Source organism: Equus caballus, chromosome X, assembly GCF_041296265.1.
Source record: "Equus caballus isolate H_3958 breed thoroughbred chromosome X, TB-T2T, whole genome shotgun sequence".
NCBI lineage: Eukaryota > Metazoa > Chordata > Mammalia > Perissodactyla > Equidae > Equus > Equus caballus.
In genome coordinates, this window is record NC_091715.1 from 37,678,589 (window position 1) to 37,696,940 (window position 18,352).

The 18,352-nt window shown below is 39.0% G+C and overlaps 1 long non-coding RNA gene across 2 annotated transcripts in view; it reads right to left on the reverse strand.

Moving 5' to 3' along the window:
* Positions 1-563: 563 nt before the first annotated feature.
* LOC138921844 (uncharacterized) overlaps positions 564-18,352 on the reverse strand; it is a 120,804-nt gene continuing 103,015 nt past the window's right edge. Inside the window, exons 10-12 of one of the 2 annotated variants that reach the window (XR_011434745.1) lie at positions 8,556-8,645; positions 1,448-1,570; positions 564-887 (exon numbers count right to left, since the gene is read on the reverse strand). This is a non-coding gene — a long non-coding RNA (uncharacterized lncRNA). Of the gene's footprint in view, positions 1,571-8,555; positions 8,646-18,352 lie in introns of both variants that reach the window. The other variant, XR_011434743.1, reaches the window with a different exon arrangement.

Consider the following 18,352-nt stretch of genomic DNA (forward strand, 5'->3'; position numbering starts at 1 on the left):
GACACATGGCAGGGCAGAAAAGGGCATAGAATATATAGGATGGAGGTGCAAATGGAAAAAACCCAGCTAAAAATCTTTGTCCCTTTCTGAATCCTAGCTGTTATGTTAGGTAATTAATTGTTGTAGGTTATCAATATAGTAAGCAAGACTAATAATTGAACTAAGCTGTCATTATGCTATTTTTCTTTATTATCCATAGATTTTTTTTTAATTTAAGTATCAACTAAATTATTTAAAGGGTGATGTTTTTAAAACCATGTTGGATTTTTCAAGTTACAATGTTTTCTAGTATAAAAGATTTTTCCAAAGCAGTCTGTGAGACACATGTATCTTTATTTTAAAAGGGCCAGAGAGCTGATGTGGTATGAGTCTACACTCACTAAGCACTCCAACTTTAACTTCTTTTAATGCTCAAAAACAAACAATACAATCCCTGAGTGCTCCTGTTGGCAAGGCTATGTTTTTTAAAACACTTCCTCAGAACACCACAGTTATGTGAGTGATGTGTCATACAGTCTAATGCTGGTTTAAGAAAACATGAGATGGAGGACATTCAGTTGCCTTTTTGAAATTATTTATTCAATTTGAGAAGTAAGTGCATGACAAAGGAAGCTTTGATTCTACAAGCTGAGGGCCCATGTACAAGTTCCAAACTTTTAAGCTTTAAGTCTCCTCCATGACTCTGGAGTGAGTGGTTGTCTGGGCTGACATGGCTTTCCCAACCAAGGCTTGCAGCCTCCATGGTATGTATAGTACTTCAACCCACTTGGTCTTGAGTCCAAATTTCAGGAACTTCTGAGCAAGCCAGTCCTTGTTCTACTGCAGTTCAGGTGCGTTCAACGTGGATGCATTGAAACACTACAATGTGCCAGGCACTGTGCCTGATACTAGGAAATCAAAGATAAACAATATATGGAATCTCCGTGAAAGAAACTGGCACACAAGAAGACTCTTCCAATATCATGTGATTATAGATGTAGATATGGGATATTTAGCTCACCTGAGTCATAGGAAAGCTTCCTGGTGACTAATAGATGTTTTTAAGCTTTCTAGATTTCACATCCAGTGGGGAAATGAAGATGGAAAGGGTGTATAGGCAGGGAGAACATTACAACTAAAAGTTGGAGGCATGAATCAGCATGGTGAGTGCTAGGAACTATATCAAGCATGAATAGCAAAGAAGGGAGTGGTAAGGGATTAGGCTTGGGGAAATCAGCAGGACAGTTGAGGTCAAGGAGAGTAGACTTGCTCAAAAGATTGGCAGTATCTGTATGTTATGAGAAGTTATCAAATATAGCTTTAAGCAAATATAGGAGAGGAGATTAAGTCTAGGAGGGGAAAACACTTGGGGACAGTAGTGCAGGGAGAGTGGGTAGAAGGCCTGTGTGGTGCTTCAGTGTTCCAGCTTCCCAAGAGGAACAGGGACCAGACATCAGAAACAACTGACCCATGTGATCCAGGTAATTGTCAGATGATACACAAAGAACTCCTGGCCAGGAATCTGATTAGTAGTGCAAAAAATCCAAAACCATAGGTAAAATAGAGGTCAATTCTATTTGGCTTTGCAATCCTGAAATGAGAAAAAAAAAAAAAAAAACTCGTTGACCTATATTCCTATAACCCAAGGAGATCAGGCTGCTTTTTAACCAAAGACTTGCCAGTACCCTTTTCCTCAGAGGGTCATCTGCACAGCAAATGCTCAGTTGTCTAGGGGTAGACATAATCTTCTTCAGTTTCGGGAAATCTTGTGATGCAACCATCATCAGCGGTTCATTCATAAGTATTCAAGTAGTTTAAGGCATTCAGCTTGGTAATGGTTATCTTTTTACAGTTGCTTCCCCATCTGGAAGAACCCAGTTGGGCGGACTCATTACCAGTCCTAGGTAGCAAGGGTTTTCTTGCTGGACTTTAGCTATAACTCCTTAGTTTCAGGTTAAAACTTGCCCATCAGAAATAATTGTGAATCCCAAGCTGAGAGTTTATCCTCCTCTCCATTTCAGCACAATTCAGTTTTCATTTTGATGAAGAAAGGACACTCTTATCAATGTACGGTGTTGACTCAATTGGGAAAACATATGGAAATAAAAATAAATCTTAAGCTCTACTTTACACCATAACCAAAAATTAATTCCAGATAAATTGTGGACCTTAATGTTACCTTTCAAGATAAACAACAAAGCCCATCTAGAAGATAGCATAGAAGAGCTTCATTACCTTGGAGAAGATTTCTAAATAGGATACAAAAAGCGCCAACCGTAAAGGAGAAGATTGATTAAACGGACCACATTGATTAATAAATGAGATTATTTTAAGAATTTCTGTTCATCTAAAGACACCAAAAAGAGTGAATGGGCAAGCCACAGAGACTCAGATCCAGATCCATTATAAGGAAAAGAGAGACACAAATGGGAAAATGGGCAAAATACTTAAATAGGAATTTCATAAAAGTAGATAATCAAATGGTTATTAAGCATATGAAATGGTATTAAACTCATTTGTAATTAGAGAAATATTAATTAAAACCACAATAAAATACCATTATATACCCATCAGAATGGCCAAATTTAAAAAGACAGATGATACCAAATGTTGATGAGAATATGGGGCAACCGGAACTCTCATACATTGCTGGTGGGAGTGTAAATCTGTACAACCACTTTGGAAAACTGCTTGTAAGTTATCTCCTAGAGCTCAAGATACACATGTCATATGGCCCAGCAGTTCCAATCCAATGTATATACTCAACAGGGATGCATACATATGAGTCCTAAAAGATTTGTACAAGTATGTTCACAGCAGCCTTATTTTTAATAACCCAGAAATGGCTTATTACATCAGCAGTCTATCAATTGCAAAATGGATAAATAAATTATATTAGATGAAAAATGGAATATTGTACAGCAATGTAAATTAATAGACTACTGCTACACACATAACTGGACAAATCTCTCGAACATAGTGTCAAGCGAAAAAATCCAGATGCATAAGTATTTTTGTATGATTCTTTTTATATATACTTCAAAAATAGGTAAAGCCAATATACAGTGATAGAAGTTAGAATAAGTGAGAGGAAGAGATGATGATGAATGGAGGGGGACATGAGATGGAGGAGCTTCTGGGAGGGTGGTAAAGTTTTGTTTTCTGATTTTGCTGGTGTTTCTATGGATGTGTTCACTTTGTGGTTATTCACAAAGCTAGACACTTAGGATTTGTGCACTTTTATTTTAAAGTTTAAAGTTTTGCTTTAATAAAAGAGTTTATTAGTTTTTTCCATTTTGGAAGAATTACTTGGCTGTTTGGTGAAGAATGAATAGGGAAACAGATAAGAGTGGATGCAGGATGACCAATTAATTGGCTGTTGAATATTTCAGGCAAGAGATAATGGAGGATTGGCCTTGGATTGTAGAGAGAGAAAAACAGAGGTCTGAACAGCCTGCAGAAATATGTAGGAGAAGAAATTGGCAGGAATACATAACAGACTGAAAACGGGAGTAGGAAATATGATCTGTCAAGGAAGGTACCTGGCTTGTGTAAATGGATGAATCATTCTGGAATTCGCTAGAATAGGGAATTTGGACAGAGATTTTTTTCTTAATGGAAGCTTTATTGAGATATAATTTGCATACCGTAAAATTTACCCCTTAAAGAGTACAATTCAGTTGTTTTTAGTATTTCTAGACATGTTCAACCATCGCCACTATCTAAATTTGAGAACATTTTCATCATTGAAAAAGAGACCCTGTGTCACTCACCATTGTGTCCTCCCCCCAGCTCCTGGCAACCACTTACCTACTTTCTGTCTCTATGGATTTGCCTATTTTGAACACTTCATATAAATAGAATCAAACAATATGTGATCTTTTGTGACTAGCTTCTTTCACTTAGCATAATATTTTGAGTGTTCATTCATGTTATACCATGTATCAATACCCTATTCCTTTTTATGACTGAATAACATTCTGTGGACTGGATATACAGTATTTTATTTATCCATCAGTTGATGGACATTTGGGTTATTTCCACTTTTTGGCTATTATTGATAATACTGCTATGAACATTAGTATACAAATTTTTGTGCGGGAATATGTTTTCATTTCTCTTGGGTATACACCTAGGGGTGGAATTGCTGAGTAATTATATGTTTAACATTTTGAGGAACTATAAAACTGTTTCCAAAGCTACTGCATCATTTTACAATTCCACCAGCAATGAGTGAGGGTTACAATTTCCCCACATCCTTGCAAACACTTGCATGGCCTGTCTGAAAAATAAAAAATTGTAACCATCATAGTGGGTATGAAGTGGTATCTCATTGTAGTTTTGATTTGCATTTCCCTAATGACTAATGATATCAGGATCTTTTCATGTTTTTATTGGCCATTTGTATATCTTCTTTGGAGAAATGTCTATTCAAATCTTTTGCCCATTATTTAAAACTGCGTTATTTGTCTTTTCATCATTGAGTTGTAAGAGTTCCTTATTTACTCTGAATATAAGTCCCTTATCAGATTTGTGTATGTGTGGGCTGTCTTTTCACTTTGTTGATAGTGTCCTTTGAAGAGCAAAAGTTTATAATTTTGATGAAGTTCAATTTACCTATTTTCTCTTTGGCTGGTGCTTTTGGTGTCATATCTAAAAAAGTTTCTATATTTTCATCTAAGAGCTTTATAGTGTTATCTTTTACATTTAGGTCTATGATGTATTTTGAGTTAATTTTTGTATATAGTATGAGGAAGAGATTCAACTTATAATGGAGCTGAAAAATTCCTATCATCTAATGATGTTGTAGCTATTGTAATGTCATAGTGCAACACATTACTCACATGTTTGTGGTGATACTTGTGTTAACAAATCTACTATGCTGCCAGTTATATAAAAGTATAGCACATAAACTTATGTACAGTAGACAATACTTGATAATAAATGACTATGTTGCTGGTTTATGTATTTATAATACTATACATTTTATCATTATTTTAGAGTGTTTTCTATTTAGAAAAATGTTTACTGTAAAACACTATGCTGTGTTATGCCAGCAGCAGCCTCATACATCTCATGTTTATTGTGTCTCTTGATTGCGTCATTTTCTCTTGTGCTTGATTTAATCTCATGTTGTTTTATTCATCATGGGCCCTAAGCATAAAAAATTCACTGCTAATGTTACCAGTAAGAAGACACATCGAGTGATTGACCTGGAAATGAAATTAAAAGTGATTAAGGACTATGAAGGTGGAAAATCAGTGATGGTTATTGCTCGCCAGTCAGGCACGTCCCATTCCACCGTAGCTAAAATCCTGAAGAACAAGAGCAAAGTGACAGAAGCTGTTAAAGGATCCGATTAATTGAAGGCAATGAGACTACCAAAAATTCGAGAAGGACCTATATGGAGGTCCATGGAGAAATTTCTAATGACCTGGATTGAAGACTCAGCAGAGAGGTGTATCTCTCTCAGAACCATGAAGATCATGGCTAGAGCAAAAAGTTTGTTTGCAATGTTGAAAGAAAAGCCTGGACCTGACTACATATGTTGAATTTACTGCTAGCTCTGGGTGGTTTAAATGATTCAAGAATCATTATCCATTACATAATATGAAAGTGAGTGGTGAGTCTGTGAGTGCTGATGTGAAAGCAGCTGAAGAATTTTTGAAAACTCTAGATAAACTGATTGTGGAGGAAAACTACTTGCCAGAGAAAATAATCAATATGGATGAAAACCCCATTCTGGAAATGGATGCCTAAAGGGACTTTCATCCATAAAGAGGCCAAGTCAATACCAGGTTTCAAGATTTTTAGGCACTGGATAATAGTTTTGTTTGGAGATAATGTTGCTGGCTACAAATTGAAACCCTTTGTGATCTGATATGGTGAAAATTCCAGGGCCTTCAAGCATATCAATAAGCATACACTGTCAGTGTACTACAGGAACAATAAGAAGTCATGGATGACATAACTCCTCCTCTAAGATGCCCTCCTGAATTGTTATGCCAGTGAAATGGAGAAGTACTATTTGGAGAATAACATACATTTCAAGATTTTGCTTATTGTTGATAATGCTGCTGGACATCCTCCTTTTATCGGTGATCTTCATCCCAATTTCAAAGTGGTATTTCCCCCTCCAAACACCACTTCTTTGATCCAACTAATGGATCAAGGAGTTATAGAAGCTTTTAAGGCCTACTATCTGAGGAGGACCTTTGCCCAGGCTATTGCTGCAATTGCGGAAGACACTGATGCAATCCTGGAAGGATAAAAACATTATAACTGCATCAAGAACATTTTTTGGGCTTGGAGTGATGTCACCAAGGTATGTATAAATGGCATCTGGAAGAAGACACTCAAGAGGTTAGCCCGTGACTTCAAAGGATTTGCCATGGATGAGGAGGTTGCAAAAATCAACAGGGCTGTGGTTGAGATGGTGAACAACTTTAACCTGGGTGTGGATGAGGATGGCGTTGAGGAACTGTTGGAGGTGGTTCCTAAGGAATTGACTAATGAGTTGTTGCAACTGGAACAAGATCACACAGCTGAAGAGGAGGCAAGAGAAAAAGAAACAGCAGGAGAAGAAAAAGAACCTCCAAGAAAATTCACAGTGAAGAGTTTAGCATAAGCTTTTGCAGACCTCAACAAGTTCCTTAAAAAGTTTAAAAACATGGACCCCAACACTGAAATTTTTCATTAATGAGAGGAATGTTCATGGTGCATTATCTGCTTACCAGCAAATCTATGATTAAAAAAAGAAACAAACTAAGCAAACCACCATCAACATCTTTCTGAAAAGAGTGTCACTCCCTCAAGCTTCAGGCAAGACCTTCAGAAGACATTCCAGCAGAAGGCATAGTTATCATAGGAGATGACAGCTCCATGCATGTTATTGCCCCTGAAGATCTTCCAGTGGGATAAGATGTGGAGGTGGAAGACAGTGATACTGATGATCCCGACCCTGTGTAGGTCTAGGCTAATGTGTGTGTTTGTGTCTTAGTTTTTAACAAAAAAAGCTTAAAAAGTAGAAAAAAGATTAAGAAAAACCTTATAGAATAAGGATATAAAAAAGAAAATATTTTTGTACAGCTGTACAATGTGTTTGTGTTTTAAGTTGCGTTATTACAAAAGAGTCAAAAAATTTTAAAAAATTAAAAAGCTTATAAAGTAAAAATGTTTCAATAAGCTAAGGTTAATTTATTATTGAAGAGAGAAATTTTTAAAAGTAAATTTAGTGTAGCTATGTGTACAGTGTTTATAATATCTACAGTAGTATAGGGTAATGTTCTAGGCCTTCACATCCACTCACCACTTACACATTGACTTACCCAGGGCAACCTCAAATTCTGCAAGCTCCATTCATGGTAAGTGCCCTATACAGGTGTACCATTTTTTTTATACTACATTTTTACTGTAACGTTCCTATGTTTAGATATGTTTAGATACATAAATACCACTGTGTTACAATTGCCTACAGTATTCAGCACAGTAACATGCTGTACTGGTTTGTAGCCTAGGAGCCATATACCATATAGCCCAGTGTGTAGTAGGCAATACATCTAGGTTTGTGTATGTGCATGCTATGATGTTCGCACAACAAAAAAAATCACCTAATGATGCATTTCTCAGAACGTATCCCCATCATTCAGCGATACATGACTGCACTTTCCTTTTGCTCCTTAGATGCAGCTTCCTTTAGTTTTTGAACATATTTATAATAGCTGATTTAAAGCCTTCGTGTAGTAGGTCCAACATCTGGGCTTTCTCAGTTTCTATTGACTGCTTCCCCCCCATGTATGAGCCATACTTTCCTGTTTCTTTGTGTGTTTCATAATTTTTTTGTCAAAAATTGGACATTTTAAGTACTATAATGTGAAAACTCTGGAAATCAGATCCTCCCATCGCCAGAGTTTACTGTTGTCTTTGCTGTTTGTTTCTTTAATGATCTCCTGGATCAATTCTATGAAGTCTGTATTCTTTGTTGTGTACTGTGACTAAAATCTCTGCTTAGTTAGCTTAGCAGTCATTTGATGTTTGGACAGAGATTTCCTTAAATACCTGAACCAATAAGTCTTCCACCCTTTGCCAAAATTCTCTGTGTGGGTGTTGGAGTACAACTTTAATGCTCTAGCAGTTTAAAATTCTGCCTGAACCTTTACTTCCTGCTTTCATAGAACCTCAATGTCAGCCAGAGTTGGGCGATTAGGGCCTTCTTAAGTCGTTACTGGGCATGCATGAAGCCCTTCATGCACATGTGGTTTTTTAGATCCCCAGAAATATGACAGAGGTTTTCAAGGTCCTCTGTAGACATCTAATTCCTGGATTTTCCTTTTCAGTTGTTGGCTATCCCCTTGTTTGCCCCAATTGGTATCACTGCCTCAGGTGACTGTGCTGTTAAACAATTGCCGCTGATTGTTTTTGAAAAACCCTTGGAGGATACAGCTTTTGTTGCTGAGTGAATTCAGAATCAAGTCAAATAAAGACAAACCCTGTGCGTGGGGCTTTTCCAGGGAGCTGCCAGACAGGTCAAATAGTGATAATTCTCTGGGGGTGAATCTTTTGGGGGAACTCCAAACCTGTTCTGCTCCCTCCAGTTGCTGCTGGGATGCTGGTTTTCACAGCTACTATGATTTTGAGGCTGCTGGTTTTCAAAGACTGCTGCAAAACTGGAGAGATAAGGATGGGTATAAGTTAAGCTAAAATACCACAAAGCTCACTGTTTTTACTACAATTCAGCCATTTTTCTGAAATAAATTGTCTTCAAATTGTTACAAGCCTTGGGTTAATTTCCAGAGTTCTGAAATAATTGATTTTGACATTTTTGACCAGTATTCTCATTGTTTTTATGGAGGAGCAGATTTTCAAAGTGCTTCCAGAAGTGCTTTTTTAGGTGCAGATTTGCAGGGAAAGACAATGAGGTCAGTTTTGGCCTAATTGAGTCAGATTTGCCTTTGAGACACCCAGGAGGAGATGTCCAGTAGACAGCTAAATATGAGCATCATTTAATAGATGCAGTTGTTAATACATCTTTTTGGACTTCAGTTGAAGAAGGCTGAGTTATTGTATTTCTTGGTCAGTTTGTTAACATTATTAGTTCATGCCAAGACCATCTCTGGTACGTACGTACATACATATGTATGTATGTATGTATGTATGCGTACTTATATATAGATACAATTTCCATTCTTTCTCTCCCTCCATAGGCAATCGTTTTGATGTGTTTAATATTTATCTTTTAGTTCACTCAGTATTCTCCCAAAATGTGTATTATTTTTTTGTGTGCAATCAAGAAAATACTGTATCATATATACACACACATCTGAGGGGTTCTCAAACTTGGCTGCACATTGAAATCACCTGTGTAGCTTTAATCTGATGTCCAACTTGTAGCCCATACAAAAAAATCAGAATCTGTGGGGGTAGAACCCAGGTATCATAAGGTTTGAATTATTCCAGGTGATTCCAATGTACAGTCAATTTTGAGAACCAGTGATATATATCATTCTGTTTCTTACTTTTTAAACTCAGCAGTATGTTTTTAAGATCTATCCATATCTCTACATGTGCATCTAGTTCAGAGATCAGCCAACATTTTCTGTAAAGGGTCAGATATTAAATATTTTTGGCTTTCAACTCTGCTGTTGTAGTGTGAAAACAGCCATAGAAAATACATAAACAAACAGACATGATCACTTTCCAATAAAATTTGATTTACAAAAAAACAGGAAGTGGTCATATTTGGCACACAGGCCATAGTACGCTGACCTCTGATCTAGTCCTTTACTTCCAACTTGTGGGTATCTCCATGGAACACATCTACATTGTTACTATCCTTTCTTCTAGTTAGAGGTTAGTTTGCATCTAAATCTTCACTATCACAAGTAATATTGCTATGAATATGTATCTGACTATCCATATCTGTATAGCCTCATACAACAATTTATTTGGGAATTGCTGGACAATATGGCATAAGTAGAGTTACTTTGATCATACACTTCTAGGTCTCTCCAGAATGACTGTACCAGTTGACATTTCTACCATTAGGACATAAGGATTCCTAGATCTTCACATCCACACCAACTCTTTGCAATATCTGTCTAAATTTTGCCAGTTTAATAGTTTGTTTTGCATTTCTGATTTTTATTTGTATTATTATCTTGTTAATATCTGTCTCTCATAGAACTCTATGCATGCTCCATGAGGGCAGGGACCTTGTCTAGTTTTGCTCCCTATTCTATTTCTAGCACAAGGCTGGCACATAGTAGGTGTTCCATAAATATTTGTGGAACAAATAGATGGAAATATGGGCACCTCTGTGTTAGCCATACAAAAATACTCATTTCTTTATTGATAGATTTGAGCTGGTGACCTGAGGTGAGTAAAGGGAACCTGTTTAGAGTAGCTGGATTCCTGACCTCAAGAGGATTTATACTCTGGGAGAGAGGGTAAAAATATTTATTCATTCTATTTATTCACATAATATTTTAAGCATTTGTCATGCTATGTGCTAGACATTATGCACAAGGGTGAGCAGACAGATACAGCCCTGACCCACAGTGTGGTGGAGGTGTCAGCAGATCGAGCACACAATTGTCACACAGTGAGAGGAATGTTACTGGGGAAGTATCAGATACTCCGGAGGCTCTTAGCAAGTGTCTTCTAACCTAATCTAGCAGGAGTGAGGGAAGACAAGTATGCTAATTATACAAGATGACTCCTTATAAGTGCCCAGAGAGTATTCCTGGCAAAGGGCTGTTGAAAGAATTCAGGGATTCATAGAAGAGAACACTAATATTCTAGCATCATTATATAAACAAGCTTGGATATGTCTTCAAGCTGTACTGCAAATAGTGGAATGATTTAAAGGAATTTAAGATAATTATGCATAAATCCCCCCCCCCCCAATTATTCTATTTTTGACTCCTAGAGAGGAATTGCTAGATGGGTTCCTTTTCACTTTATTAATTGGAAAATAAACAGACATCTAGGTTCTCAGAAATGCAAAGTCTGCCTTACTTCTTTGGCCAATGGTTGATGTGATCAGTAATGAACAAAAAATCTTCGGTAAATCATAACTGATCTCATGCAATTTTGAAAATTTAGCTGCTTTAGGAGAATTCTGGATTCCTGGGGAAAGTAGAGATGACATTTAATGGCTTGAATTTGCTTAATGAGCACTCCCTCTCCCCCAAACTCAGCCTGAAGAGTTTCACTGAGTTTTATCAGAGATTTAAAAGCCCCATAAAAATCCACAATTTCCAAACAATTACTTCAGCTACCCTTGTTTATTCTTCCTTCCCTTTTAAGATCATTTATTTTCATCTCCCCCTCCCCGTTTTCCCCTTTTATTTCCTTTAACAATCTCAACAGACAAGGACTGGTAGATCTTTATTTTTTGCTTTATTTTACATTTGAAGAAACCTGGGACATCTGGTCCATGCCGCACATTGTTAGAGAGAAAACTGAGGTCCAGAAGGTTGATCAACCTGTCCGTAGTCTGGGCTCATTCTCAGTGGGGGGAGGGAGACAAGGATCAATACAAATATCAAAGAACAGTTCTAGACGAGGAAGGAAGAGTTAGGAAAACCAAGACTTGCATGGAAGATTAAAAGCAACAACAAAGAACACACAGATGCCAGTATTCTGTGGACTCTCTCTCTTCCCTTGCTTATCTTTGATGACTGCCCTAGAATAGATCTTGAGCCCTACTAAACTCAGAAAACTTTGGTGGCTGTGGCTGAGCACAGGAAGCACCGAAGTCTTCACCTCTCTGTGGGTTGTTCTCCATTACCACTCCCCCTTCCTGCCCCATTCCATTCTCTACCCTTCTCTGCCCTGCTCTGTGATCTGGGAGGAGGTTCCCTATGGACTAAAAGGCTAGACTTCCTTACCCCAGGCTCTGGTTGGATGTGGTCAACAGGAAGCAGAGACATGAGATAGGAGGACAGAAGGAGAACCCGTATAGATATTCTTCCCTTCTTTGACAGTGGCTGAGATCTTCCATGACCACAGTTCTTACTGGGTGGCCCCTCCCTCCTCCATGTGTCAGCTCCCAGAAGGTTCTATTTCTTTCCCATATCCTCCTCAGGCCTATTCATGGTAAAGCCCCTACCTGCCGTGCTAATCTCTGGGTGCCTCAATACCCCTTATTTGTTCTCATAACCCAGTAGGTGGTCCCTTCATTAAAGCTTCATTTTAATCTTATGAGTTGGATTCTGTTTCCTATTGGGATTCTGACTGATATGATGGTTCCTCTTGGTCTGTCTTACAATACTTTTGTGAACAGCCCTAGGCGTAGAAGAGTACTGTGGAAATTTAGAGGAAGGAGAACAAAACCCCTGATCCTACAGCCTCATTGCAGAAATGGGAAAAACACAAATACATACATAGGGACATAAGTCCCAAACCCAATAAACAAGAGGAACATCAACCCTATATGTACAGAGACAGGTGCAAGATGCACATAAGTAGGGAAATGGGGGACATAAACATGCTTCTCTGAACCTCTGTTCCTACCATAGCGTGCCTCACAAATGCCTGCCTGTGCTGTGAGCTTTCTCGTCTGGCAAGATGATCATAACACTATGTCACCCCAGGGGGACCTACATTTTAGCTTGCCAGTCACTGGGGAAAGGTCTTGCTGCTTTGTGTTTCATTTGGTGAAGGTAATGCTTCCTTATGGGAAAATCATTCAGTTCTAAGGTATTTTATGTTTTCCTGTTTCTCTAAAGTCTGTCATTTCCTAAACAGTGTGTATCTGTTTCCCTTTATAATAGCTCAGAGGAAATAGAAGCACATTCCATTTAGGAGAAGGAAAAATAGCAGTTTTAACCCTATAAGTGTTTTGATGTTGTCGCTCTTTTCTTAAGCAAGATAGTGAATCTCATACACAATGGGCAAATGCCCCTCTCTCTTCGGCTTGCCCTGGCATGTGCCCATGAGCTGGGTGACAGGTGTCTTTATCGACTGAGACTACTCTCTAATCTAGTTTTTATACTGTGGGACAAATGTCTTCAGCCACTTGAAGCCTGATGCATTTTCAGTCTTGATTCAGCCACTGTGCTAAACTGAAGCACAAAAGGCCTTTCATAATCTCTTCCCATTGGGGTTTTTTGGGCTAAAGAAAATTCTTTTCTGTGACTATATTCTGGACAGGCCCAGAAAAGCTCATTTTAGTGGTGCCCAGGGATACATTATCAGCAACAATTCAAGAAAGCTCACAGGGCAAAGGCTCTTCTAATGGCATCAGAATTTTACCTCTTTTTTTTTAAAAACACGTCTTTTTTTTGCAGGGTAAGATTCTCCCTAAGCTAACATCTGTTACCAATCTTTCTCCTTGTTTCTTCCTCCCCCCTCCCAAAGCTCCAGTATGTGGTTGCACATAGTTGTAAGTTCTTCTGTTTCTTCTATGTGAGCCATTGTCACAGCATGGCTACCGACAGACCAGTGGTGTGGTTCCGCATCCGGGAACTGAACCCGGGCTGCTGGAGCAGAGTACACCTATCTTTAACTGCTAGCCCATTAGGGCTGGCTCGAATTTTACCTCTTTTTAATTTTATAGATAATATAAGTGAGAAGGAAACTTTGGGAGTCCATAAAGGTAGGGCCTCTCTTGTTACTGTATAGTAAACAAATTTAATCTAATTGTACTCCATAATTCACTCAGTTACTTAACAAAAATATATTAAGCACTTAGTATGTGCCACACACTAAGCAAGGTATGAAAAATGTGAAAGATGACATGAGTGGAGCCGTAGTAAAATAGAGCTGAAGCAGCCATTTCAGAGGAATTGCCTTGCGCTTCTTGTTTTCTTTATCTTACAAACTGGACTAAACCACCAACATTCCAAGAAGTCAGAAAGGACAAGAATAACCTGTTTGTAAGGACTGGTGAAACTGGACTTTGCTAATGAGCTAATCACTAACCAATCAATAAAGTACAAGTCTATCCTTTGGCCTGATGAGTGAATCTCAAGCCAATCTGTAAAGTACAAACCTAGCCTTACCTCATCTAGCACCAATGAACTCTCTGTTAGTACAACTTACCTCATCTTCCTCCCTTTTCCCATAAAAACCCTGAGCCCCTCTCCTGCAATTGGAGCACAGTTGAGTTTCTACTCTAATCTGTGTCTCCCAAATTTCAGTTCTTGAGACCCCAAATAAACTTTTCCCTTCTCTTGCAGTATATGCCTCTTATTCATTGACTGCTACATTTAAAGTAAAAGAGGAATGCTCTTGGTTCACTACCATTTAAGGGCAACCCCAGAAGACAAATAATGTTTTTGGACTTATCTCTTAAGTTGTTCTATTTGTTTTATCACAGGCCATAACAGGTGGTACTGCATACTGCAGTTTTGTCTTCTTTATCTTATTTAATCATTACTCTGTGAGGTCGATAAGGTTAGTATACTATTTCCCATTTTATAGGTGAGGAAACCGAGACACTATATAAGTCAAAGGTTGACCCTGCAATCATACAGCTGGGGGAAGTCAGGCCCCAGACCTCACTCAGAGAAAGGTCTTTGCTTCCTCCACTTCACTACTTTCTGCACCGGGCCTCTGTTGCTGTTTTTTGCACGTGTTAATCTTATTGATTGCCCAAAAGACTTTAAGCTCCTGAAGGCTCAGTGTCATATCTTTCTTTGAACTACTCAAAACATTTAACATAATGCTGAAGATATTGTTAATCCATATGGATTGGGTATATTGACTTAGCAAGATTTAAGTTAAAATTTGAGATGTACTTGAAAGAACTGACAAGGCAGTTCAAACTCACCTCTCCAGGACCTACATATTTAAAAGGGTGTTGGCATTGAATTCTTCCTTTCCAAATAACATTCTTCTGGATGGTTTTAATTTACTGTGGGTTAGGATAATTGGGAGGGGATGAGACCATTACCTGGGAGAATTAATGGCTAAAGATCTTACTCATACACTTCATTGGAAGTAAATGCATGAGTAATTCTTGCGTGGCTTAACCAGGCCCTGGATTTCACTTGGGAGATTATGATTTTAATTTAACATATCCTGCCGTACAGTGTGTGAAATATGCGGCCAGCAGCGATCACTGTGAGATGAAAGCCCAGTTGTGTTTATTTTAAGAGACTTGCAGTCCTTTGCCAAAGCCAACATTCCTGGGCAATGAATAGCCTGAGTGAATCATTCAAAGTAGGTGAGAGGTCAGAAGCCTGAAGAAAAAAAACGAAAGCGGAAAGGTTTTCCTCAGTCAAATGGCAGGCATTTGAAAAGGCATTTATAAAGCAGAAAGTATTACAGAAACAGGTCTTTCTTTTTCAAGATGAATCTTCTGCAGGTGGATCACAAAGACCTCTTCCTTGGTTCCAGTTAATTAGTTCTGATATTGTTCATCTTTCCTGGAAATCAGAGCAGAGAAATACACTGGTTCCTGTCTCTGGCTCTACACAATGGTATCACTGGGAAAATGGAACGGTAGCCATGTTCTTGAGGGCAACGTAGACACATTCTCTGTCAGAAGCAGGCTGGTATACCAGCCTGCTCGTATAGCATGACTTTGGTGGGCGTCCAACAAACCTTCATAGCCATCACTAGATTCCTTATGTATCAAGCACTATGGAATGTCAACAAGCATCACATTAAAGCTTGAGGATATGCCAAATATTTATTGAGCACCTATTGTGTGGCAGGTACCTATTTAATCCTCACTCATCCAATAATGTGGGTATTTTAAATTCCCATTTAATGAATGAGGAAACTGAAATTTATAGAAGCAAAGTCACTTAGGTAGTTAGTGTTCAGGACAAGATTCAAAGCTGAGTAGGATGGAAAGAAGCCTTTCTATTACCACCAGTTATAATAGATGGAAGAAGAGTACACAGTTCATTCTCTGACTATATGATATGCTACTTCTATCTTTATATGAAAGACAAACAACAGACAAGCCAATTCATGCTATTAGAGTATCAAGAAGGAACATACCCTTTGGAAGCCCAGCCTTAGGAGAAACCAAAAGAAAACAAATTACAAAAGATACTAAAGCTGTACCTAGTCCCTGTCCTCAGGGAGCAAACATGGGTCTGTATGTGAACAGGGCCTGAAACTGGGATGCCAGCAACACATGAGGGATAGCAGAAATCCAGCCCAGTTATCCCTTGAGACGAAGTGATGGCGTCTCCAGAGGCTCCACTTTTCAATGCAGGGCCTCTGGAAGGGAAACCCAAAAAGGCTGTATCAAATTTTCCCTAAACTGTTTCATTTAGTAATTAATCATCATCTTATGGAGCAGGAAGGGCCTGGCTGAGAGAGGATGGGGCACAGTGCGATAGACTGGGGCACCTGACCAAGGCTGGGTATGATGGAAAGTTCTGGGGCAGGAACAGTTCAGGGACAGCAGTTTCAGGATGGAGGGCACTCCCTGGGCAGCAGGAAGGCTCCCGCTGAGTGCTGGGGTCTAAAGCTCAAGGACAGAGTTCTCGGTAGGGAGATGGAAGTTAAATTCACCAGAGCTCATTTGAAGGGGCAGTGGCAAGGGTCAGCAGTGGGAGAAGTATCTTTCTAAAGGCTCCCATCTGTGCTTTCAGTTGAGTTTTGGTGGTGACAGGGTGTGTATGCGTGTGTGTGTGTGTGTGTGTGTGTATAGGTAAAATTTTCTTTTAAACGATATTTTGTTGGAATCTTTCCTTTCCTTTCCATTACCTCCGCAATGGGTGTGTTGGGAAACTTGAACTGGAAGAGGCTTTTGAGAGCTGTGCTTTGTGGGAATGTTCTTGGCAAACCCTGATGTGGACATGGCCTCAGCCGATGATTCTCCAGAGAATCTAGGTGTTCCCTCTGTTCTGGGGAGACTTGGGGACTTAACAGAGACCTCCATATAAAGGAGTGATGTGTGTGTATGTACAGGAGAGAGTTTAGGAGACATTTGGGAGTGGTTCTCCTCTGGGCACTTATCCCTTTGGTGGTACCTCCTATCTTCCTTGGTTTCTCATTTCCCTGACCATCCCCTAGTTGCCCCTGTCTGGTGGTAGCATCCTTTGTGATTTATTTTCTTTTGCCCTTTCCTGAGCCCTAGCTGGTTGAAGACAATGCCACAGTCATTTTCAACACACCTACTTTGCTGCCTCTTCAGCCTGCCATGGGCTCTTTCTCAAAGGGGCCTATAAATGGGGCTTGTTACAGCTCCTGATTCAGAACAGAGGTGGATGCCGCAGGAATAAGGCAGCCCCTGAGACAAAGGTTGAGCTGACAGTGGCGATTTTGCACAGTTTGGAGAACAGGAGAGAGAATGGCAGCTGTCTCCGGGTCCATGGCCCTGGAGGGGACAAACAAGCAGAGGCCACTGCCCAGTCTGTGAGGAGGGAAGAGACAGGAATTGTGAAGCTGAGCTTCTAGCCAACCCATGACCTGTGCAGCTGCCTGTAATCAGCTCCACATACACTCCTTTTTAGAGAATGTAGAAAGCAACATATGGATATGAGCTCACCACACTATAATTCTCAGTTATGTATTGAGTGCTTGTTTGTTTATTTACCAAACACAGATAGCATTGACTACTTTCCAGGCACTATCTTAAGGGCTTTACGAATATTAACTCATTTAATTCATTATAACCATAGGAAGTAGGTACCAATATTATCTTCATTTCGTAGTTTAGGAAACAGAGGTACAGATTAATTAACTTGCCCAAGATCATATCGTTAGTAAGTGGCAGAGCCAGATACAAACCCCTAGAATTGTGCACTTTGCTATGCTAACCTGTTTTGCTAGCATGTAAATGAGAAAATAAATGAAATGCCTAGCACTACATAGTACCATGTAAAAATGATAATCGTTTTTGTTGTTATTAGCTTGTGCTCTACTCATATAATACTGAAGATGGTGTAAGGATCTGTGAAGAAATAGTTCCTGGTCTGGAAGCATCAGTTCACATCCTGATTCTACTACTTGTCAGCTGTGAGATATTGGACACATTATTTAATCTCTCTATGCCTCAGTTTCTTAATATGTAACATGGGGATGATAATAGTTTTTATCTCATTGGTTTGTCGTGAATACATATTAAATAAGGTAATGTCTATACAGCACTTAGCAAAAATGCCTGGCACATAGTAAGTGCCCAGTAAATATTTGTTGTTTATATTACTACCTGTTGCAATGGAATTAAATTGCTTTTAATTATTTGGAGTTTCTTTTTATTTAGCCAATTAGTCACTTATTTCCAGGGATTTCCTGGTAATATCGCCTTACATTTATTTATGGAAACACCAGTATGTTTCAAGCCTTCAGGGGAGTTATTCCACTTAATGTTGAGACTGATGGGGCAGGTATTATCTCCTTGTTAAGACCGTGGAAACTGAGACCAGAAAGGCGAAATGACCAGATCAATTCTACATGGCCA